This window comes from Cnephaeus nilssonii (assembly GCF_951640355.1).
Source record: "Cnephaeus nilssonii genome assembly, chromosome: 3".
Taxonomy (NCBI): Eukaryota; Metazoa; Chordata; class Mammalia; order Chiroptera; family Vespertilionidae; genus Cnephaeus; species Cnephaeus nilssonii.
The window spans coordinates 99,300,272-99,325,552 of record NC_137074.1 but is presented as its reverse complement, the minus strand read 5'-3'; positions in this window follow the sequence as shown (position 1 = coordinate 99,325,552).

Below are 25,281 nucleotides of genomic sequence, written 5' to 3'. Positions count from 1 at the left end.
CTCAAATTTATTTTTAAAAACTATATATAAACAATGATCTCACTTGAAAGGTTAAGTGCTATAATGGTAAAAAGAAATTGTATTGGCCCTTGAAACAGGATGGGGAAGAAAAGGAAGGCTCCCAGGAGCAGTTGACAATTGTGTTTAAATTGAGAGAACAGTAGTGGAGTAATTTAAATCCCAATTTTGCTCTTGAAATCACAATATTTATCATCTAGCCACCTTCCAGATGCATATGCTGGGACTGACTCATGCATATGTTAATTAAGATGATTTTCATTCTATAATACATTCATTAAGTGGATCAAAATAATGACAGATCTACGGTTTTACCCTCTAGTGAAGAAATGCTAGATTATTCCTGCTTGGTAAAGTTTGATCATGCAATACATATCCCAGTTATTTCATGTTGTTCTCCTGGAGATTTCTAAGTTAGATTGTCAGCATAATGCACATCTTGCATTTACTATTTCCAAATTTAATTTACCTTCTCATTTTCTGATTAAAGATTTCTCAGTGATAATGCAAAGAATGCTGCATTATAGGACAAATAATAGAAACCAGATTCTTATTTAATCTTTTACAATATTGACTTCTTTTTATAGGAGGTTTTACTATTATCATTGTTTGTGGTTTTCAAATTGAAATTTGTCCTGGAATATATGACATTCATATATTCAAATCTGATATGATAAACTGAACTATCTCTTTGCAAGTGATAGTTTATAAAGCTTATTCAATATTTGGGGATAAGTGGATTAAAAAGTCATTACCTTTGAAGCAGCTAATGTTTATATTTTATATTAAATTGACTATGGATATTTTAAGTGTGAACTTGTTAATGTCTGAATTCTGCTTCAAGAAATAGAACTTTTCATTATCTATATTTGAAATAAACCTGTTTTTAAAAATTAAACTTTAATTTTCGGATAATTATAGATTCACACGCAGTTATCAGATAAAATACAAAGACACTTCATGCATGTTTTGTCCAGTTTCTTTTTGGAAAGCAGTTTCTGCCAGTGGTAATATTTTAAAAAATTATAGTGAAATATCTCAACTAGAATATTGACAATGATGCCATCCAACCAAATTTTTAAATTTAGTTTTATAATTTAAATTGAAATCTGCAATTCATTTTGGTTTTGTTATATTTTTAAATATATTTTATTGATTTCAGAGAGGAAGGGAGAGGGAGATAGAGATAGAAATATCAATAATGAGAGAGAATCATTGATTGGCTGCCTTCTGCACACCCCCTATTGGAGATCTAGCCCACAACCCGGGCATGTGCCCTTGACCTGAATCAACCCAGGGACCGTTCAGTCCGCAGGCTAATGCTCCATCCACTGAGCCAAACCAGCTAGGGTTGGTTTTGTTATCCTATATAATAAAACCCTAATATGCAGATCGATTGAACGACAGAACAACCACTCGATATGACCTGCACTGACCACCAGGGGACAGACGCTCAATGCAAGAGCTGCCCCCTGGTGGTCAGTGCACTCCCACAGGGGGAGTGCCACTCAGCCAGAAGCCGGGCTCATGGCTGGTGAGCTCAGCGGACATCTCCCGAGGGTTCCCGGACTGTGAGAGGGCACACGCTGGGCTGAGGGACTCCCCCCCACAGTGCACGAATGTCATGCATCAGGCCTCTAGTTTTTTAATAACATATCTTGGAGCTAAATCTATCATCTTGGTCTTTGGTTAAATTTGGCCTGTAAGGAAAAGGTAAACTATACTTATATAGCTACATTGAGTATAAGTTGTTTCTAAAGTAAAATTTAAATGCCTTTCAAAGAAAGTCTAAGACTGTTTTGTAGCTATCAAGAGGAATAAAATTACAATGTAGATGTTCTTTTAGTTTTATTTAAGGACCTAGACAATTTTGTTATACTTTGAAACAATGTATTCATTAATAAGCAAAATATTGTCACGACTGTGGTGAGAATAATGACATGGATGTATATTTTAGCATTGGATACATTCTACATGGTAACAGTATTTTATAATTAAACTATTATTTCATACAAATAGAAGTCATGAGAGATGTTATAGGGTGCTATAAAATAACAATTTATTTTTTATAATGTAAGATGCACTAGAGATTAGTAAATAAAATACAATGTGTTGCATTTAGCAGTGGACTACACATTTGGATGAATAGGTTCATTAACCTCTCATACCATCTTCTCTATTTTGGAAACTAATTTTATATACAGTAGTAAGAGGAGACTGAAATCCTGTTTTATTTATGTTGTATTTTTAATGATGTAGATTGAATGGGCTAACAGATAGATTATAACTTGCAAAATGAATATTCAATTTAACAAACATTTGCCTATTTCCCAAGAATATACTGCAAGCATTCTAAATATAAAGTGGATAGCCTTGATTTGACACACCTGTATCAATTGTGTAATAATTTAACTCCTTATAATTTATTTAAATATAAAATTAAAAATCTATTTTAAACTAAATCTTCTAAAGACATTAACAAACATAATGATATGACATTTTAAGATTTATATCTTTATGTAAATATTTTAAGCCATGTATTTCAGTAATTGACATTTTTTCACTTGAATTTTAAAACATTATGATTAACTAAAGTAATAGGGCAACCACCCTCATAGTAAATGAATACTGATTTGGTGAAGTGAAATGTATTAGTTTAAATTGGTGTAAAATAAGTTATCTGAATTTACTTCCATAGGCTAGGTAGAGAAAGCCTGGAAATGACTCAGGGTGATTCTTAACATTGTAGAGGGTAAATCCCAGGTGTAGATAACACTTCACTCAGATGTTTTCAACCCATGTTTACAGTCTAAAGTTATCTCCACATGGTAGACATGTGGCCCAGAAAATCCAAGTGCTTACAGTGAGGTCCGCTGGAATTGATAGATTGGTGTAGTGACAATATATTGGCGTTACCATAACTGTATCTTCAAAATCAAATCATTAGTGCTGAACCAGAAGAACAGATAATGCCTGTGGGCATGTATGAAGCTAACTTGTAAGACAAACTCTTATTTGAAGTATTTATTTTCTCTGATATATTTCCAGAACTCTTCTCAACAGGAAACATTGATAAAGATGAGAATCAGAACAATGAAAAAATAATGTGGGAAACACATTACAGCAAATAGTTTATTATCAGCAATGGTTACAGTTTCCAAAATCGACACACAAAAGGTGGTATTTATTGAGTATCCAATTTTTAAAGTCGCATTTTAAAAATATAACACAAATTTTCTGCCTGTAAATCATTAAAATAATTGCAATGAATATAATAACATATTCACCAGTATTAGATGTATTCATTTCCCCCCTAAAACAGGATTTCTTCTGGGGAGGGAGATAAACATGATTAAATGCTTATCCAGTGCTATGAAACTAACACTACACCACTCCCCATTCCTGGGTGTCTTCTTCTGCCCACCCCCACCTCTGGTAATTGAACATCTACTTACCAACAGGTCAAGTCACTTCTCCTGATGAATAAACTCAGAGTGAATTTAGACAGAAATTCAGAAATGGTCATCTAAAGTTAATTACATCGCTGTCACTTGCTGTTACCATTATGTTCATTTTTCTATCAAAATTAACATATATACTTCTAGTTGTTTTCTCTGTGAGATTAGTTGCCTCTTATTTTTTGTTTAGTTCCTGGGAGTCTATGAGTGTAGATCCATAATAATTATTTTGAAATTAATTTCAAACATGGAATTTTGCAATGCATTTTTTTTTGTGTGCAAATTTCATCATTTAATGTGTGGAGGAGCTTACCTGTCATTAACGGTCATCTTGCTATGCTTCCTTCTGCATAAGCTTGCTACTTCACATGTCCTGTTTCTTTAATTCCTTGAGCCAAAGATTGGGAAAGTGAAGAACCTGAGTACATATTCTTCAGTTGATTATCAATTTGAAACAGCCTACCTCATTTATTGTTATCACCAATTATTGTTGTTGTTGTTATTATTATTATTATTATTATTATTATTATTATTATTATTACCAGCTTTTAAAAACAAACTTAATCAATTGCTTTTACTAATGAGTTTCAGGTTTTGTTGACTCAATCAACATTTTGGGATTAAAAACATATTTTAGACAGTCCAAAGCAAAAGATATTGTTAGACAGACATCATCAGCACATATGATATAGTTCTAATTCTAACTCTTCAATATAAAATCTATATTATTTAAAGTATATGGTATTTTCTTTAAAAATGTATGTTATTTTTAAAGGAAGAGTCATATCTAGTATGATTGTTTTAACTATATGTTCAAATTGAAAAAGGACTTCCACTTTTAAAATAGTGAAGCTTCATTACCTCTTTTTTTTCACATTACATCTATTATTATGAATTTTACTTTCCTCACATAGAAATACATTCTGTTTGTCACTCCTCACCCAGATAAGAAGCTACCACATAACTCTTCATTTTGAAATAGTTTAAGGCTTTCAAAAATTTGTGAAATTTTATGGTGAGTTTTATATGTATCACCCAGATTCCCCTGGTGACAATAGTTTTTATTTTTTGCAACTTTATTGAGGTATATTAGGCAAATAGAATTGTAATGTGTTTAAAATGTACAATGTGATGATTTCAGATATGTGCATGTATATTTGAGAAAGGATTCCCACAATCAAGTTCATTAACAGATCTTTTTATGACAATGTTGAAAATCTACTCTCTTAGCAAATTTAAATTAAATAATAACTCACCCCAATAAATTCAATAAAGTAAAATAAATACTACAAAGAAAGCAAAAAAAAAAAGTATTATCAAGTGAAGTCACCATACTATGCATGAGGTCCTCAGAACATAGTCACCTTATAACTGAAACTTATCAGCCTCTCTCCATTTCCCCACACCTGGCCCCTGGCAACCTCTATTCTACTTCTGTTTCTCTGAGTGCAATGTAAGTAATACCATGTAGTATTTGTCTTTATTTTACTTAGCATAATACCCTTCAAATTTCCAAATTCATCAATATTGTCTCAGATGGGAGGATTTTCTTCTTTCTTATGGCTGAATAATATTCATATATGTATATATATGTATATATATGTGTGTATATATATATATATATATCCTATATAATAAAAGCCTAATATGCTAAGTGTCTGGTCATCCAGTTGTCCATTCAACCAATCAAAGTGTAATATGCTAATGATATGCTAAGGTCGCTCAACCTCTTGCTATGACGTCCACTGACCACCAGGCGACCAATGCTCTGACTGGTAGGTTAGCTTGCTGCTGGGATCAAACCAAACAGGACTGAGCGAAATGGGCCAGACATGACCTGGAGCTTTCCCATGGTCCCTCCCCAGATGGCCAACCTCCCGTGTCCCTCCCCGGCCCCAATTGTGCACCAGTGGGGTCCTTCAGCCTGGCCTGCACCCTCTCACAATCCAGGACCCCTCAGGGGATGTCGGAGATCTGGTTTCCACCCAATCTCGCAGGCCAGGCCGAGGCACCCCACTGGTGCACGAATTTGTGCACCGGACCTCTAGTATATATATAATATGTGAATCATTACTATATATGACTTCTTTTGTAAGTCATTTGTTGAAGGACAATTAGGTAGTTTTCATATCTTGGCTGATGTAAATATGATGTGATGACCACAGGAGTTCAGATATCTCTTCAAGATCTTGTTTTATTGTTTGTTTGCTTTATTTTATTGTTGAGACTATTACAGATGTTCCCCACTCATTGCCTCTTTATAAGGGTGGTTAGAAAGTACAAGAAAAAAGTTCTTAAATGTATCTCTGACATTGAAGCAGTTAGTTGCCTTTAATAGATTTAGCAAACACTTACGTTAGCTCTGTTTGATTCTGGAGGACAGCTATAATGGTAGGGTTAATAACTTAAGGAGTGAAAAACTAAGCATACATAAGTAAACTATAAATTAGGAGGTGGTAATGGAAACAATTAAAATCTACAAATTGATTCACTTAAGACTAGCCTATAGTGGAGGAAAGTGTAATGTCACATGCAGGACATAGCAATTCTTGGACATATATAGGGAGTCCTAAAAATGTATACGCAGACTTTGAATAATTATAAAGGCAGTGTTTTTAAAATATATTATATTTCATTTTCAAAATTGAGCCATCAGCTGTTAAAGTGTGTATACATTTTGGAGGAATATCCTATATTATGTTAGGAGTGACAGTTTTAACGTCCCAATTAAAACAAAACAAAAAGATAAAAATTATACCTTCCTAATTGTGTGTGTGTTTAAACTATGTAATTGATCGTACTATTCTGCCTATTTATCTCTGGGTTTTCCTTAATCTTCTAAAGACCAGTGAAAATCAAGATGAGATCTTAAACACCTACTTTTCGAATCTGGGTTCCCTTTCACTGTATGTAAGGTTTTAAGGTTTTATCACCTCTCTGCTTCTGTAATCTTTTTTCCCTCATATTTACCTGAATCCGATTTGTATTGGATTTATGCAGGCTTACTCATTTGTGTATCCCTCACACTATGCAATGTATGGAATACAGCAGGAGTTCCATAAATGCATGAGGATTACCCACCCTTAAGTTTACACTCCCATGTTTTTTGCTCTAGTAAACCAGTCCCTGTGACACTGATCCATCAGTGGAAACAAAGACTTATTCTTAGAGGTGTTAGCATTTGGAAGCTTTGGAAGTTAAAGTTTCCTTTAAGGAGACGGACATTCCCTTAAAATGTTTACATATTTCGTATGCACTTTATAACCATCTTCTAGGTTGATATCTAAGTTAGAATTGGGTTCCATTGGAAAAGAGTATACTTCACTCTTCTGCACTGGGAATGATCTTCAGTTTAGTGAGCTTTCAGGGTGACATTTAGATGGAACTTTTAGAAATATATCACTTCCTCAGGAAAGGACTACACAGCAGAACAGATTTATAGAGCTGAAAGCCTATCATGCAGAGCTGTAGATCATTACTATTGACCAATGAGACTAGCTTCCTCCCCTCTCCTCCCCCCAATATTCACCAAATGTCCTTTGTCTTGTCTTGTTGAAATAACAATTCAATTTTATGTTCCTGTCTGCAAATTCAAATTGTTCTTTATTCTAAATCATTTTTCTCAGGTTTTGTTCCCAATCTCATACCTTACACAAATGATTTTGTTTTAGCTATATTTGTCTGGAATGATAGATTTAACAGCAAAGCATACATGTAGACAGGTAGCTAAAAATTCAGTACAATAAATCATTGCATTTGCCATGTGTTTGTGAAGGGATATGATTGAAAAGGAAACGTGTGAAGTAGAAAAGTAAATCTCATAAGGTTATTTTATGAGGGCAGTATTAAAAGTTCAGAATTGTATGGAACATTTTTTTTAAGGGAAGACAGATCCTGTAGTCATCGTTAGTCAATATACTTAAAGCTTCTAATAGATTATACTATAAATGTAACATTGCCTTTTTGCATAAAGCACCTCATTTATAATTATAAAATGTATTACAACCTACTTGTTGAACTTGTCAGAGAGCATCTATACCAGTGATGGCGAACCTATGACACATGTGTCAGCACTGACACGTGTAGCCATTTCTGATGACACGCGGCCGCAAGCAGAGGATGAAACATTTGCTGCTCCTGAGGATGAAACATTTGTGACTAGAGTCTTGGAGTTAGTTTTTTCCTCAAAGTGACACACTACCTGAGTTATGCTCAGTATTTTGGCGAAGTTTGACACACCAAGCTCAAAAGGTTGCCCATTACTGATCTATACTAATAATAGCCTTGGGCGGTCACAACCAGACAGAGGACTGGTCACCAGGAAGTGCATGGAGCACCTCTGGGTCCCGCCCCCGCAGCCCACAGGCTCCTATCACAGCAAGGCTGGCGGCCCGGTGGGTGGGGCAAGGCAGGCGCAGAGAGCAGGGCCTGGCTGCCAGGTGCTGGGGCCCACAGACAGACAGCAGGGCCTGGCTGCCAGGCACCATGGCGAGAGAGCAAACAGGCCCGCAGACAGCAGGGCCTGCCAGCCACAGCGCAATGGCAGTCCCGCCTCCGTGCATGACCTGCAGAGGAAACACCTTTTCTGACTGCTCATTGGCTAAGCTCCCCATACGCCACTCACAGTGTTCTTGGTAACTTGGGTAATAAGAATCCAAGAAGGTGATCTAGGGTTTTCCCACCTCACTCCTGAGGAAAAAACGAAGGTCCGCTGCTGGAGGGGCTAAGAAATGCCATATCCTGCCCTAGCTGGTTTGGCTCAGTGGATAGAGCCTCGGCCTTCGGACAGCAGGGTCTGGGTTGGATTCTGATCAAGGGCATGTACCTAGGTTGCAGGCTCCTCCCTGGCCGGGGCCCAGGTCAGGATTCATGCAGGAGGCAACCAATCAAAGTGTCCCTCTCACATTGATGTTTCTCTCTGTCTTTCCCTCTCTCTTCCACACTCTCTAAAAATCAATGGAAACATATCCTCAGGTGAGGATAAAAAAAAGAAAGAAAGAAATGTCATATCCTATGAAAGAGACATGTTGAAAATGCCTAAAGAAAGTTGTCATTTTTTCTTGGTGAAGGGACTGGAGTCCGTGTTGATGAAAACACCTTGGTGGCTGTGGTGGCTGGCAGTGGCAGCAGCAGAAGGGTGATGGGGGTGGCACCTTCCCCTGATCAGCCCGGTCACCTCCTGCAGAGGGAGGCCAGACTGCAGCTTAGGCCCGAGCGGGTCTAAGCTGTCAGTAGGACATCCCCTGAGGGCTCCCAGATTGGAGAGGGTACAGGTTGGGCTGAGGGACACCCCTCCTGTGCACAAATTTCATGCACCGGCTTCTAGTTACATATAAAATATCACAGATGAAAAAGCAACAACACTTTTATATTGTACTAGAGGCTTGGGGCACAAAATTCATGCACAGGGTTGTGTGTGTCCCTAAGCCCAGCCTGCACCCTCTCCAATCTGGTACCCCTTGAGGGATGTCCGACTGCCCATATAGGCCCGATCCTAAACGAGCAGTCGGACATCCCTCTCACAATCCAGGACTGCTGCCTCCCAACTGCTCGCCTGCCTGCCTTCCTGATTGCCCCTAACTGCTTCTGCCTGCCAGCCTGATCACCCCCTAACCACTCCCCTGCCAGCCTAGTTGATGCCTAACTTCTCCCATGCCAGCCTGATTGCCCCTAACTGCCCTCCCCTGCAGGCCTGGTCACCCCTAACTGCCCTCCCCTGCAGGCCTGGGACCCCGCAACTGCCCTTCCCTGCAGGCCCGGTCACCCCCAAGTTCCTTCCTCTACTGGCCTGGTGAACCCTAACTGCCCTCCCCTGCAGGCTTGATTGTCCCCAATTGCCCTCCCTTGCAGGCCTGGACCCTCCCAACTGCCCTCCCCTGGTGGCCATCTTTTGGCGGCCATCTTGTGTCCACATGGGGGCAGCCATCTTGTGTGTTGGAGTTATGGTCAATCTGCATATTACTCTTTTATTAGATAGGATAGAGGTCTGGTGCATGGGTGGGAGCCAGCTGGTTTGCCCTGAAGGGTGTCCTGGATCAGGGTGGGGGTTCCCTTGGGGCATGGGGCAGCCTGCGCAAGTGGCCTGTGGTGGTTTTCAGGCCAGCCACGCCCCCCGGTGACCCAAATGGAGGCCCTGGTATCTGGGATTTATTTATCTTCTAAAATTGAAACTTTGTAGCATTGAGCAGAGGCCAGGGCAGGCCAGGAAGCTTGGCTTCCTCCATTGCTGGGGGCAACCCAAGCCTCCTGCTCTCTCCAGCTCCGTGGCTGCTGCCATTTTTGTTGGGATTTATTTATCTTCTATAATTGAAACTTTGTAGCCTTGAGTGGAGGTCAGGGCTGGCCAGAGCAGGCGGGAAGCTTGGCTTCCTCCATTGCCGGGGAAACCCAAGCCTCCTGCTCGCTCAGTGGCCGCAGCCATCTTGGTTGGGTTAATTTGCATACTCACTCCTGATTGGCTGGTGTGCGTGGCTTGTGGGCATAGCAGAGGTATGATCAATTTGCATGTTTCTCTTTTATTATTGTAGATATGATTAAAACATTACCATATCAAAGTATTTAGGTATGTTTTCCAAAACTACTAACTTCAGTTAGTTTAGACAAAAAAAAGTATTAAAGGATATTAGGAGATCCCACAAAAATTATTTTGGTACGAAGAAATAGGTATGGAGGTTGTGCATCTAGAAACAGTGTCAAACCTCACCACCAGGCTGTTCTAGTGGAGAAACATGTTTAAAGTGAAATTTAACTGAGTAAATTGGCTTTATTAAACAACTTATGAATCAGTCAGCATCTCATCTGGCGAGCAGAGAGAAACTCTGAGGGGTTGTACAAAATGGGAGGCTTTTATAGAAAGGAGGGAGGGGCAAGAAAGTCATCAGCAAGAAAAAATAAAAGTTCCTGGGGGAAGTAAGTGTTCAGGTGAGTGTTTTTCATGGTCTGAGCTGTGGCATTTCCGTCGACTGGGTTTGTGGCAAGAAAAATTCCCCTCCTCCTGCTGAAGTAGTAAAGTAATTTCACTACCCTATTTAGGAGTGCAAGATAGTCCCTTCCTGTTAGGGTCTATAATGAAATTAACTGACACTGTACATGATGTCTTCCTGACTTGGGTAATTGCAGAGTAGAACATGAGAGCTCTTCTACAGGTTTTCCTGACTCCAAAGGCTCTAAGGTGAATTGTTTTTCCCAGACCCAGACAAAGTATTTCGATACAGTTAAAAAAGAATAAACAATGTTACCTGTAAGCCTGTTGATTCATTTGAAGAGTTACTCCAATGTTATTTGTAAATATTTTGACTAACTATTCAAGGAATAGTCTTTATAATGAAAAACAACATGTTCATCACAAGAGAGCCCAGATGTGAACATTCTGTATTTCTGTGTTAGTCTGTGCTCTCAACAAGTATTCTTAATCAGTGTTTTTAATTGAACTCTAAATTAGATTTAGGATTTTTTCTTTCTTTTTGCTCCTTTCGATCCTTTCTAAGATTATAACAGCCTTTAAAGAAGGCACAATTTATCATCTAGCTTTTATACAAATGTGACATGATCTTATATTTTTGCCACTGGATTTTATCACCTTAATAATACATTTCAATATTCATAGAATGACATGGTGACTCATATTATATGTATCATATCATACAACAAATAGCATGGCATACCAATAAATCACTTTATTTTATTTTTTAATTTTAAAATATATTTTATTGATTTTTTACAGAGAGGAAGGGAGAGGGATAGAGAGTTAGAAACATCAATGAGAGAGAAACATCAATCAACTGCCTCCTCCTCAAGGGCATGTACCGAAACCAAGGTACATGCCCTTGACTGGAATTGAACCTGGGACCCTTCAGTCCGCAGGTTGATGCTCTATCCACTGAGCCAAGCAGGTTAGGGCAATCACTTTATTTTAGAGTGTTGAAATTATTATTTGCCAACTTGCCTCAAGATGATGAATCAGTGTATAGTCTCTTAGTCAAATCTATAGTCTTGCAAAAGTTTGTACTTTGAATGGTTAATGCAGATGGAAACTCAAAATGATTTAATTATTTTATAACATTTTATCAAAGTAAATTTATTTAATTGTACAAAATATGAAATGTCAAAGTCAAATAATTATTTCTTATAAATAATTATTTTAAGAGTAATATAATTAATGTAAGACAGATCTCTGATGAATATTTTTCCTGTTAGCAAGAATGTATTGGGAGAAAAATCTCTTTTTATAATTAACATCCACAAAAAATACAGAAGTATGGCTTAATTTTTTATATAGATAAGAAATTATATTAACAGGTTCACTTGTTAAGGAATGTAATCAGACTGCCTAAGAAGTAATATCACAAATTGGATTTTCAGACACTTATTTCAGTATTGCTTCATACTAAATTCTCTTTTGCTGATTTAATATTTTATGTAAATACCAAAAATAATCAAGCTGATACATATGATCAATCAAGTTAGCCTAGATCAGTGATGGGCAACCTTTTGAGCTTGGTGTGTCAAACTTCGCCAAAAAACTGAACATAACTCGGGTAGTGTGTCACTTTGAGGAAAAAACATTATTTTGCAAATGTTTCATCCTCAGGAGCAGCAAATGTTTCATCCTCGGCATGCGGCCACCTGAGCGGCTGCGTGTCATCAGAAATGGCTACGCGTGTCAGTGCTGACACGCGTGTCATAGGTTCGCCATCACTGGCCTAGATGGTAGCAAGATCTTTCCGAGTCCAACGGCTATTATTTGGCTTTGTAGTTGAGGGTAACAATTTATTTTAATCTCTCTTTTTGCTTTAAAATATTTTCTTTATAAGCTTTTTTGAATCAAAGACACTTCCAATATGGATTAAATATCTTTGTCCCCTCAAAACTTATATGTTGAAATTCTATCCAGGAATGTGTATTACGAAGCAGGATGTTTGGAAGGTAATTAAGTCATGAGGATGGAATCCACTGAGAGTTCTCTTGCATTCCTTCTGCTGTGTGAGGATACAGAGAGAGGTCAGCAACTAGCAGTGCAGAAGAGGGCACCCTGAACTTCCATGCTCAAGAATTGTGAGAAATAAACTTATGTTGTTTATAAGCCCCTCAATCTATAGTATTTTGTTATAGCACCCTGAACCGAGTGACACACTTCCCATGGCTATCTCCAACTTACAATGTCAGCATGCCTCTAGGATACCCAAGGTATGTGGCTGTACTGGAAGTCCAAGGGAGTAGTTGAGCATAGTGGTTAAGGGTATGGATCCTCTAATTGGTGTTCTTGGTTTGAATCCCAGACCTGCCACAAATCAGAAATGTGACCAAAGGCAAGTTATCTGTTATATAGTCTCACAATCACTTCCCTTTTATTAAAAATGAAGGCAATGAATAGTATAGTACAGCTCATAGATTTGTTGGGGGATTAAATTAATTAATTTTAGGGCCAGAGGACAATTAGGACAATGTCTGCATAATAAATATCAATAAATAGTAGTTATCATTCATAATAATAATAGAAAGCAAGAAGAATCTGTTTTACCGAATGTTTGGAAAACATGGTCAAGTTTGGCAACCAAATTTAATCAAAAGACTTAGGAATGCCTTAATTCTTTGCTTTTCCTAGCAGTAAAGCAAGCTAGAGCCTTGGAATTACTGAAAAGAACTGTGGTTTACTTTAGAAACCCATAAATACTTTAGGTTACATACAATTTACATAATTTTTTTCTTTAAATTCTTCTTTATCCAATAATGTTTAATTGCACTTGGTATTAGAGCAAAAGCTCTGCCTGAGAAGTAATATCAGCATATAGTCTCTTAATCATATATAATCAGCATACAGTCTCTTAATCAAGACCATGACTGTATATTGTTTAAGCACACAATATTTTAAGACTTTCACACTTAGGTAAGTTCAGAATTTCCAAAGAACTGAAAAACCAATGTTCTGGGTTAAGCTCTAAACTCACATTTAAAAAATTTATTTGATAAACATAATGAGCATCTATTATGTGACAGACACTGATTTAGATGCTAGAAATACAACACTTAACAATAGACAAAAATCCTTGTCTTTTTAGAACCTATCTTCTAGTGTAGTTAAGACAGTCACGAAGAAAATAAAACACATAATATGTCATATGGCATAAGTGCTAAGGGGAAATATATATATATATATATATATATATATATATATATATATATATAGAGAGAGAGAGAGAGAGAGAGAGAGAGAGAGAGAGAGAGGAGGGATACAGGTTGCAGTTTTAAATATTATGGAGAGGGAAGGAGTCACTAAGAGTGATATTTAAGGAGAAACTCAGAGTAAAAGAAAGGACGGGTCATGCAACACACCACAGTGATTTGAAGCACACACTTTGCATGTAGGAAACCTACAGGAGCCTGGTGTGTATGGGGAAAGCAAGGAGTTCTGTATAACTAGGCTACCGTGAGCCAGAGGGACAGCGAGAGTAGAAGGAAGTAGAGAGATAATGGAGCCAAATTATGCAGTGCCTTGTAGGCCTTTACTTTGTAAAAATATGTACTTAGTTATTTTAAAGAGAGAAAAGGGGGGGGGAGAGAGAGAGAGAGAGAGGGGGGGGAGAGAGAGAGAGAGAGAGAGAGAGAGAGAGAGAGAGAGAGAGAGAGAGAGAAATATCGATGCGAGAGAAATATAGATCACTTACCTCCTGCATGCCCCCTACTGGGGATTGAGTCAGCAACTTGGGCATGGCCCTGACCAAGAATCCAACCAGGGACTTCTTGTTGCATAGGACCATGCTCAATCCACTGAGTCACACCGACTGGGCTCAGGTTTTTACTTTGAAAGAAATGGAAGGCCACTGAAGAGTTTTTAACTAGGCATGTATCATGGCTTATATCATAAAGGATCACTCTGGCTGATATGGATAAAAGTCTGTGAGAGTCCAAGGTTTGTTCATAAGAAACACCAAGCCTTCTACTTATGGGCTAGATCCTGTCATCTTTCACCTAACTCAGAGCCATTATTCCACCAACTTTCCCCTTTTTTATGCATCATCAATTCTCCTATTTTTAATTAATTTTTTTTTTCATATAAAACATGCTACAATTATTTTTCTCTTAAAACAGAACAACTTTCCAAATCACCCAACCTTCTCCCGGTATTGCCTCCCTCTATTATCCTCAGAACAAAACTGCAGTAATAGTCTATACAGATTGTTTCCAAATCACCATTGTTTCCATATTCTTTCTTTATAGTTTTTTGAGATTCCACTTCAATTTGTCTTCTCCTTTGCTACTTCACAGAATTCATTTTTGCTACTTCACAGAATTCGTTTTTGCATTAACTTTTGTATTCTTCAACTCTGTCATTTTCTTAGTGCTTGACTGGGTAATCATTTACTTTTTCTTTAAACCAGGGGTCCTCAAACTTTTTAAACAGGGGGCCAGTTCACTGTCCCTCAGACCATTGGAGGGCCGGACTATAGTTAAAAAACAACAACTATGAACAAATTCCTATGCACACTGCTTAGTCGGCTGCTAAGCAGGACAGGCAGCAGCAGCAAAAACACCCGGCGGGCCGGATAAATGTCTTCGGCGGGCCGCATGTGGCCTGCGGGCCATAGTTTGAGGACCCCTGCTTTAAACATTATCTTTGCTCTGGCTGGTGTGGCTAAGTGGTTAGAGAGTCAGCCTGCCCACCAAAGGGTCTTGGGTTTGATTCTGGTCAAGAGCACGTACCTGGGTTGTGAGTTCATTCCCCACCTCCAGTTGGGGCATGTGCAGGAGGCAACCGATTCATATGTCTCTTTTACTCTCTCTCTCTCTCTCTCTCTCTCTCTCCTCCTCTCTCCCTCCCATTCTCTCTGAAAAAGCAATGGAAAAAATATTCTCAGGTGAGGATTAACAAAAAAACAACATATATTATCTTCAATTGGATTCCAGGACAGTATATTCTTGTATATTCTTGGTTCTAGCTACCAAGTTAACTACTGCCTCTTCAGCTTCTTTGCTGATCCCCCATCTTCCTGTTTTCTAAATTGCACAACAGATCTAAATTCTGACCCTATTTCCTCTATTAAAACTCAAGTTTCTTATCTCCAGCTTTCATTGCTCCACTGAATTCCAGAATTGTATATTCAACTATAAGGTTGATATTTCTATTTGAAATCTAATAAGTAACTAAAAATTATTATTTGTAAAATTGATCCTCTGATCTTCCCCCCAAACCTGGTACTCCTACAGTTTTGCTCATTTTATTAAATGAATTTTATTTATTCATTATTTAAACCAAAACCCATGGAGTCATCCTTAACTGTTATTTGTATTTTGTCCCAAACTCAATCCATCATGAAATCCTTCAGATCTATTTTTAAATTGAATATAGAATGAAGGCATTGCAGGCTGATAGTACACTGGTGCAAGCCACCATTGGATCACAATGGAATATTGCCATAGTCTTCTTTTACTTAAGTCTCTTAATCAAGAGCAGAGCAACCTAGATAACAGGTTTATGTTATTATGTTATAATCATTATTAAAATTAGACTAGAGGCCTGGTGCACAAAATTCATGCAGGGTATGTGTGTGTGTATGTGTCCCTCAGCCCAGCCTGCATCCTCTCCAATCTGGGACATCCCTCTCACAATCCAGGACCACTGGCTCCCAACAGCTCACCTGCCTGCCAGCCTGATCACCCCCAACCACTCCTCTGCCAACCTGATTGACACCTAACTGCTCCCCTGCCATCCCGATTGCTTTTAACTTCCTTCCCCTGCTGGCCTGGTCACCCCTAACTGCCCTCCCCTGCCGGCCATCTTGTGGTGGCAATCTTGTGTCCACATGGGGGTGGCCATCTTGTGTGTTGGAATGATGGTCAATTTGCATATTACCTCTTTATTATATAGGATGGGTCTTATATAATTAACTTATAAATAATGCCATCTCATTGAAAGTACCTGTACTATGTTCTTTATGGCCCTTAAAAACAACCTAAAATCTTAAGAGACATTTCTTAATTTGGATAATTTTCAATGTGAGTTCTAACTCAAGAACAAGGACAAATTTAGAGGTGTTAGCTAAGAGAATGTCTAAGCTGAATTCACAGAGAAGAGGGCTATAGCTTTATTTGGATTTAGAATTCTTTGAGAATCTTAATGTGACAAAAGCAATTGGATACTGAATAAAAAAAACCTTGTAAGTATCTCAGCCATCCACCAAATTAAGTGTTGCATTCCCTGGGTCAAAGGCAGCATAATGGTTTATAATTTCTACATTGCTAAAATTTTTAATTTGGTCATAATATTTAACTGGTTTTCATTCATAATAGCATTTTTAGGACATGTAATCCTATTTAATAAAAGAGTAATATGCAAATTGAACATCACTCCAAGACACAAGAGGGCCGCCCCCATTTGGCCAAAGATGGCTGCCCCCATGTGGACACAAGATGGCCACCACAAGATGGCTGGCAGGGGAGGACAGTTGTGGGCAGTTGGGGGTGACCAGGTTGGCAGAGGAGGGCAGTTGGGGGAGACCTTCCAGCAAGGGAGGGCAGTTGGGGGGGACCAGGCCTTCAGGGGAGGGCAGTTAGGGGTGACCAGGCCAGCAGGGGAGGGCAATTAGGGGCAATCGGGTCGGCCAGGGAGCAGTTAGGCGTCGATCAGGCTGGCAGTGAAGTGGTTAGGGGTTGATCAGGCTGACAGGCAGAAGCAGTTAGGGGCAATCAGGCAGATGTAGGCGAGCGGTTGGGAGGCAGCAGTCCTGGATTGTGAGAGGGATGTCCGACCGCCCGTTTAGGGACGATCCCTCAAGGGGTCCCAGATTGGAGAGGGTACAGGCTGGGCTGAGGGACACCTTCCCCCCACTGTGCATAAATTTCATGCACGGGGCCTCTAGTTAGGTGATAATACTTTAATACATTCCAATAATTCACTATTATTGTTTATTTCAAGTTGTTTCATCATAAATGTTTTCTTAAGATCTCAATAACTTAAAAATTATATAATTCAGCTAAATATTTATTAAGTTTATCACTGGTAAAGAGATAAAGGAACATAAAAGATGACTGACGTTTGGCCAGTCATCTTCAGCCTGTGTGTCATTGGTGTAGCAATGTAGGAAGACCTCAGAGGCAACTATAGTTAAGAAGCAGAGAATTTAAAATTGTCTCTTTAGGTATCAGACCTCAATTTCTTCATTTGTCATGTGCAGTCAATAATAGAATTCACATCCCAGGGCTGATGATGTGATGTATATAAAACATTCTTACAGATATAGCAATTTTTCAACATTCCATAGTAAACCATTATTTTTTTGTAACTTGTTTTGTTTTGATTCTCTCTTTGGCTTTAGTTTTTTGCATTTTTAATTATGATGTGTCTGGGCACGGGCCTGTTGGGTTCTCCTTGCTGTGACTCTCTGTGCCTCCTGAACTTGTGTGACTTTTCTTCACCAGGTTAAGGAAGTTTTCTGTCATAATTTCTTTAAACAAGTTCTCTATACTTTTCTAACTTTCTTCTTCTGGCACTCCTAGGATGCAAATATTAAGTTTCATTTTGTCCCACAGCTCTGTTAAGTTCTCTTCCCTTAAGCTGTTTTTTTCTTTCTTTTTCTTTTTGATTCTCTGCATGATTTTCTCTACCCTGTCTTCTAATTCAGTGGTCACCAACCTTTCAAACTTCATGGACCACCAGTGGTCTGTGGACCACCAGTTGGTGACCGCTGTTCTAATTCACTGACCCAATCCTCAGCTTGCCCTAATCTGCTGTGTATTTTTTATATGTTCTTCATTATTGCTATATCATTCTTTACTTCCAATGGTCTTTTTCCGTAGTTACTGTGTCTTTTCTCTTGCTGTTGAGCGTCCTTGCCATCTTTATTCTGAACTCTATATCTAAAATTTCTTATTTCCATTTCATTTAGCTCTTCTGGAGAATTAACTTTTCTTTCCTTTGGGGCTTGTTTTTTGGTGTCCCCATTTTGGCTGTCTGTTTGGGTTTGTGTCTCTGTATTAGGTAGATTTGCTATGACTTTAAATCTCTAGTGTAGGACAATGCCAGATGCTGTTTGTGACTGGCCTGAAGTACCCTGTTTGGAGTTATCAGCAATCCACAGCTTGTGGCTCCCTCTGCTGTGGCAGGGTACCTTGGGAAAGGAACAATATGTGTACCAAGGTCTGCTTTTTCTAGCCCCTGGTCCAGAATTAGATCAGACAAAGACTCAAAGCCTCCAGAGACCTGTCTCTGCCCGCAGTTTGATTGTTATTCAGTCTTAGCACATTTTGGAACAGTAGTTTTATTGCTAGCTTTACTCAGTGGCCAGATAAGTTTCTATTGAACCAGTACAAAAAAATGTTTTGCATAAATGTTAAAGGCATGCTTTAAAATTAAGTACCCATTGCATTTTGAAGTTATTTATTACATGTTTTTACAAGCTAATATCTTTTTAAAATATGATACTTTGTAAAACACTATGTAATATGAAGTGAGAATTCTCATGATCTGTCCACAATGTGTTAATTAGCCTCAGATTATAGACCACAAGGTGGGGCAAGAGTTTTTTCAACAGGATGGGACAATTCCTCCTGCCTGCAGGCTGATTGTTATTCTTGGTCTCTTAGTGGTCTTCAGAAACTCTTCAGGGTGGGACCAGGGATTTTCCAATAGGATGGGGCAACTGTCTTTCCCCACAGGCAAAATGTGAATGGATGGTAAAGGTCTGTGGGAGAAAGACATTCTGTGCAGTATGAGGTAATGACTCAGCACAGGAAACCAGGGTGTCTGCCTTCTGAGCTCTAACCTCAAAGTCCCCAACCCTGGATTCTACAAACACAGCTCCAGTCCAGTCTGCCCTCCCTCTTGCCAGAGCCCAAGGTGAGTAGCTGCACAGTAAATTTTGTCCATTGACCCTTTAAGAGGGTGCCTGCATTTCCAACCATCTTTTCCCTGGTAGACAGCAACCCTGCTGCTTTTGACACCAGATCTATGGATATCTTTCTCAGTTCTGGTGCTTTGGCCTGTGGGGCCCAGCTTGGGGTTTAGACCCCAGAGTTCTCAGTGGCCCTCCCCACAGCTGAGATATCCTTCCAGAACTTCAGCTGCTGGCTGTGGGATACCAGCCACCTCTTTCACACCGCCGCACTTCTTACCAGTTTCTATGCAGTCTCCACTTTGTCCTTGGTTATCAGGTTCTCTCCAGCTAGTCTTCAGTTAGTTATTCAGGATGGTTTTTCTGTGTTTTAGTTGTAATTCCAGTTTGGTCTTGGGAGCATGTCAGTGTAGCTTCCACTTATTCCCCCACCATTTTGGAATCAAGAGCAAACTATATTAATCAGAGACTTTATTTATTCACCACTATATCTCCATCACCCTAAACTGTCACTGGCCTGAATTGTTTTTGAAAAGTAACTGACCTATAAGGGATCTGCTTAGGGCTTTTACTAGCACAACTGCTTTTAGTGTTGACAAGCCAGCAAGTAGAACCTCTGTCCCTGTGGCCAAAGAAGGCTTTGGTAGCCCACAGTTTACTGTGGCTGCAATTTTAGCAAAACACAAAGAATTGAAGCTAGAAAGAATTCTAGGATATTTTATAGCATATGCCTCCTTTTTATGGAGGTGAAAGTGCTTCATTTACACATTCTAAGAAACAAAATTTGGCTTGTAATTTGAAGTATTTAACCCATATAAAGTCTTTTATGCAGGCTATAAAATTAATTTTATTACAGAAATTGCATTGCACTTAACAGCTGATGACCTTATCTTACTACAGTAATGCATTTTTCATGAAAATGAAACATTGTGTTTCAGGAGCAGGAGCCAAGAATCAGGCCTTGAATTGAAAGGGAACATATGTATTATGTGCAATCGCTGCCTTCCCAAAGAGCATATATCCTGGTGTTTCTCAGTTTATTACTGCATCTAGATGAGCAGATGTAAACCTTATTAAAAAGATGCCATACATTGTCTTTTTACAGATTCACTTATTTTAACCATTGCACTGTCAAACTAGGCTTGGTAAATTATAATTGTTATTTTGGTCTTTTATGTAAACTCTGACATCTAAGTTGAATCTATCTTGAAGTTGGAGTATTGAGTATATTTTCACTACCAGATATTTCTCTGTTTAATTCTGGCCATACCTAGATCATACAATGTTTTATTTTCTGGCAGTGCAAAACAAACTACATTTTTATTTTAGTTATTACTGATTACCCAAAAGACTTAGGTTTTGTTTTTTTTTTGTAGTACATGATAACACAATATGGATGGCAACTTAAATAATTAAGCCCAAGAATGGAGTGATTATGTTTTAAATATTTTCCATTATTTATAGAAAAGCAAAACATGCCACTTTAAAATCTTATGTAAGTTTAATAATCTGTTTAAATATTTTATAAGTTTTCAAAATTAAGATCCTTTTTGAAAGACTAAATTAATTACTTTTATGTTTTGGGTAGTATTTTTCCTGAGTTATTATTTAAAAATAGGTTCATTATGCTAATGACTGACTAGGAAAATCATATGTTTATGAAACACTAATATTTAGAGACTTTTAGATGTAAGAAAAATAGGTAGATATTGAAATAACATTACATTTTCATATGTAATAAATAAAAGGTAGGATAGAATAAAAAATAATCAAGAAAGTTGATTGGCATGGGAGAGAATAAATTTAAACAGAAATTATTTTGAAATTAAAGAAAAATACTAGTTACCAGTTTTCATTGATAATCATACTTGCTTCTCCCCCAAATAAAACAATGATCAGAATTCTTACACTTCTGAGAATGAACCACCAATGAAGATTTACTACTAATAACCTTTTTTTCCATCTTCACTCTCCCTTCATAGAACATTGCTTTACTTTTTGAAATTAATACTGCAAAATATGTTTTTAATTGAGATTAGAATAGTTTAGAAAACTAAAACAACCTTCACATGATAGTATCATTACAGCCTATATTTTCATTATTGGTTCTGAGTTAGGTCATTTTCTTTTGTTAATGTGCCTGAGCTAATATTTTAAAACTGTCCCATTACATAAACCATAAAGTTATTTTATAAAAATATAAAATGGATGTATTTGAAAGATTTGAGGCATCTTTTATGTGATAGAATCCTACATTTGAGTCAGTGGTAAAATTATTGGTTTATTTAATAGCTTAACTGTTGTAATACTGTATTAAGAGTTAAGAAAGCAAATATTTTGGAATATGTAATTGCAATAGACAATATATTCTGAAATAACTTTTTGTGATTTATTTTAGAGATAAGTAAACATTTTATCTTTATATTTCATATTCAATTACAGCTTTAGTCATTCTATTTAAAAATTGTATCATATAAATGATTTTTCATTTAGAAATTATTACTTAATGATGTTCTACTATGATTAGAAATTTAGTTTTGGGAATTACATTCAATTAAATGAAACCATGAAGAGTTTACATAAAATATTAGTTGATCTAAATTCAGTTTTAAAGTAAGTTCTGGCTAAGATTGCTCAAATTATAAAGAACAGACTGACCATAAAATAAAATTTCTGCAAAACATCCTCATAATTGTTTTCACCAAAACATTGTCCTCAGGAAAATGAGATAATGGGAATAGGATCAATATATGCCTGATTATTGCCTTCAGATATTTTGCATCAGGAATGCAGTAGAGAATGAGGTCACATAGCTTGATCTTCATATAAGCATGATGTTTAAATGGTTTCTCTTTGGTATAGAAACATGACACATTTTTATTTCTCATGTTTATGATGAGATAAAATCTACTCAGAGGAAAGTACATGATTCAGCCATCAGCTAACAAGCAATTTAATGAAGACAAGCTATTTTAATTGGGGTTGGCACACCTTGGCCAGAATGCTGATAAATAGAGCCCTTTTTATAAATAAATAAACAAACAAACAAATCCTATCTAATAAAAGAGTCATATGCAAATTAACCATCACTTCATCACAAAGATGGTGGCGCCCATAGCCACAAGATGGTGGCGTCCAGTCACCTCAGCCCTGCTGCTGGAGTGTTTGGGCCTGTCAGCCCGGCCAGAGGTCACAGGGACCAAGCAGAGAGGCGGGATCCACCCACTCCAGTAGCAGATCAAGCCTCGCTGCTCTGCCGCCTCTGGAGTATCTGGGGCTAAGCAGCGAGGCTGGAGTGTTTGGACCTGTTGGCCCAGCCAGAGGTCACGGGGACCAAGCGGGGAGGGCAGTTGGGGGGGGAGACCAGGCCTGCAGGGAGGGCAGTTAGGAGTGACCAGGTTGGCAAGGGAGGGCAGTTAGGAGTTACCGGGCCAGCAGGGGAGGGCAGTTAGGGGTAATCAGGCCGGCAGAGGAGCAATTAGGCGTCGATCAGGCTGGCAGGGGAGTGGTTAGGGGATGATCAGGCTGGCAGGCAGAAGTGGGAGCCAGCTGTTAGGGGATGATCAGGCTGGCAGGCAGAAGTGGGAGCCAGTGGTTAGGGGATGATCAGGCTGGCAGCCAGAAGTGGCTAGGGGCAATCAGGCAGGCAGGCAGGCGAGTGGTTGGGAGCCAGCTGTCCTGGATTGTGAGAGGGATCCCAGATTGGAGAGGGTGCAGGTTGGGCTGAGGGACACCCCCCATCCTGTGCATGAATTTCATGCACCAGGCCTCTAGTAAATAATAAATAGATAGATAAACAAAGAAACCAGCTCATGCAAGGCTTTTAGGTGGACAAGAGGACTGGGGGCTACATTATCTTACCTAATAATAGACAAACATGTAAATTGACCATACCTCTGCTACGCCTACAGCCAATCAGAGTGAGTATGCAAATTAGAAGGCTAAAGATGGTGGCTGCCCAGCTGCTCCAGGTGCACAGTGGCCAGGCGGGACAGGATGCCTGCTCTGAGAGGGAGGGCGGGGAGCAAAGGGATCTACAGGAGCGGAGTGCCACAGCGAAGACAAGACTCCAGACTTTGGAGTCTGCAGCAAAGATGGCAGACACCGGCTGGAGTCTGCAGCAAAGACGAAGACGGCAGACTCTGGCCAGAGCAAAGGCCTGGGTCCCAGGTTCCAGAGAAAAACTGGTGCTGGAAGCCAAGCGAAGGAAGGCCTATTGCATGAATCTCTTCATGCAACGGGCCTCTATTATCAAAATAAAAGCCGCTCAGCCTTTATGGTAGAGCTTACTTTCCTTAGGAATATATCTTCTTTTTCTTGCAAAATATGATAATTTCTGCCATAAATGTTGGGTATCATATCTACCCTGTTTGCTAATCAAATTACCATAAAATTGCTCTGAGAAGTTGCTTACATATTTTTTGATCATATATGTCTAATCACTGTCTATTCAGATGTCACATTTATAAGAGAAAGTGTTTTAAGAAGGGATATCAGTTTGCCTTTTCATCACTTTCACCTATTTGAGGGGCAAGTTATCTGTTAAATTTCAGTTTCAAGCATCTAGAATAGATCTAAATATGCCAAGCACATGCAGGTAAGATATGCAAACAAAGCAGAGAAAACAGGTCGGTTTTTTTTGGAGTGTTGGAATTTCCATATTTTAAAGTTTCCTTAGAGAATATTTCTAAACCCTTGCTTTTATCAATATTACATATAATCAGCCCTAGCTGGTTTTGCTCAGTGGTTAGAGCATCGGCCCACAGACTGAAGGGTCCCAGGTTTGATTCTGGTCAAGGGCATGTACATTGGTTGGAGGCTGGATCCCCAGTGGTGGTTGTGCAGGAGGCAGCTGATCGATGTTTCTCTCTCATCAGTGTTTCTAACTCTCTATCCCTCTACCTCCCTCTCTGTAAAAATCAATAACATATATTAAAAAATATTACATATAATCATACTATTGTGCCTCTATTAATATTATTTAAAAAATATTCTCTAATGCTAGAGATATTGGTTTATTTATGGAAAAAGTAGCAATTCAATGAGATTTATAGCTTCTCTTTAAAAATAAAGTCCTTTCAGCACTCTATGGCAGGAGAACCAGATGCATTAGCAGTCTCTTTCAAAACACTTTAAGTGCAAATTCATAAGAATTATTAAAATATTGTTTTATACTTTTCATAAAATGAATTATACCCATATAGATGCATTCTATAATATGTACAAGCTACATTCTTTCTTAATTAGATATTACTCAGATTCTTACTCAATGGAAATTAACAATATATATTTCCAAAAGTTAATGTAGATACTTAAATTTTACTCTAGCTCTGCTTCTTAATAAATATATGAATGGTCACATAACTGAACTTTTTATCCTTTTTTTCTTTAAATGGGGACAAATATGCATCAACGAAGAGATTTGTAAACAGTAATATTTGATACTATGAGTTAAGTTCTACCTCATAAAGTTGTGATCAATAAATTGTGGTAGCAACAATAATAATTAACTAGTAATAATTATTATTGATAGCTATTTGTTTAGTATATCTCTATGCCTAAATACTTACCCTAGAATTGAATGAAAATAAAAACCCATATACATTGCAGAAGCAGAAATGAATTGAATATTTTAGGCATGCTTCTTCTCCACTCACCTATACACAGAAATGTGTCATCAGGAAACAACCCAAATCTGAAGCTGCTGGACCTTCTTTTCACAGGTATTTTTCTCATATATCCCAACTTTGCTACCACAGAATAGAACATGGTACCATGGTGAAAACACATGCACACACATACACAGATACACCACCACCCCTCACACACTCACCAGAAAACTAAAAGAAAAGAAAACCTCAAGAATAATAACAACAAAACTCAAATGGAGAGAAATACAGATGCATATAAAACACACTTTTTTTTTCTAATACAATTAGAATCAAGCCACCAATTTTGGAGCTTGGCAAAGATAATTG